Source organism: Akebia trifoliata, unplaced genomic scaffold, assembly GCF_017979445.1.
Source record: "Akebia trifoliata isolate Shusen 1 unplaced genomic scaffold, ASM1797944v1 Contig01304, whole genome shotgun sequence".
Lineage (NCBI taxonomy): Eukaryota > Viridiplantae > Streptophyta > Magnoliopsida > Ranunculales > Lardizabalaceae > Akebia > Akebia trifoliata.
The window spans coordinates 7,916-9,498 of NW_028237660.1; positions in this window are offsets into that span (position 1 = coordinate 7,916).

Sequence of the window (1,583 nt, forward strand, 5' to 3'; positions counted from 1 at the left end):
ATCTCATCCGCTCCCTCAGAGAAGGGGAGACATTGCACAACTGGGAGGAATTCCCACTGACACTGGAGGTGGTTGAGGCCTCTAAAAAAAAAAAACGTTGTTAGGCAACATCAATTTGCCCAAGGATCATAATGAGCCCTCGTCCTCGGGTAAAGACTGTTTTGGGGGCTCCCTATCTTTACTAACAAGTTTGCATGATTGTTCTTCTTATTTCAGGTATCCAGAAAATCACAAAAAAACAAATATTTCTCAAAAGGCAAAAAAATCAAAAACTTCTCAAAAACCAAAAAAATCAAAAAGCTTTCAAAATCATAAAAAAATAGATATTTTTCAAAAACCAAAAAAAGAGTTTTCAAGGGATCTGTCTCCATCAAATAAGTACTAAGATAAAACAGAATTTGAAAGGGACGAGTATGATTTCGATCTTGAACTCGACTTCGACCTCATGGGGATAGAAGAAGAGTTTGAGGACAAAATGGAATATCCACCCAAAGAAATCAAAGATTTGGTAGATCGTCACGAGAAGAGTGTTCAGCCAAACATCGAGAATATAGACTCAATCAATCTTGGTACCGAAGAGACCCACGAATTGTCAAGATTGGAGCCTTGTTGACGTCCCAACAGAAAGAAGGTATAGTCGAATTCTTACGAAAATATCAAGACGTCTTCGCATGGTCATACAGGGATATGCTGGGCTTAGATACAGATCTGGTCGTCCACAAACTACCCATTGCTTCTGGAAGTAAGCCGATCAAGCAAAAACTGAGAAGGTTGAAACCTGAATGGACCCTCAAGGTCAAGGATGAGGTCATGAAGCAATTCGAAGCAGGGTTTCTTGCAGTCTCCACGTACCCGGAATGGCTAGCTAACATTGTACCAGTACCCAAGAAGGACGGAAAAGTATCATGTGTGTCGACTATCGAGACTTGAACAAGGCTAGTCCTAAGGATGATTTTCCACTTCCACACATCGACACTTTAGTCGATAGTACAGTAGGGCACGACATGTTCTCATTCATGGATGGCTTCTCAGGCTATAACCAGATAAAAATTACAGAAGAAGACCAAGAAAAGACAGCGTTCATCACACCATGGGGTACTTTCCACTACAAAGTCATGCCGTTCGGGTTAAAGAACGCGGGGGCAACTTACCAACGGGCAATGACCGCGTTATTTCATGACATGATCCATAAAGAAATGGAGGTCTACGTAGATGACATAATCGCTAACTCTGGCATTGAGGAAAATCATTTGGTCAATCTAAAGAAGTTGTTTGACAGGCTGAGGAAGTACAACTTAAGGCTAAATCCGACAAAATGCGTATTCGGGGCAACGTCAAGAAAGCTACTAGGATTCATCGTCAGCAGAAGGGGTATTAAAATAGATCCGGCAAAGACTAAATACATCCTGAAAATGAAGGCACCCGTTATAGAAAAAGATGTTCGGGGCTTTCTGGGAAGGATACAATACATTAGCCGTTTCATTGCTCAGCTCACGCCTATCTGTGAGCCAGTCTTCAAGCTATTAAGGAAAGATACGCCGAAGAAGTGGAACAAAGACTGTCAAGAAGCATTCGACAAGATC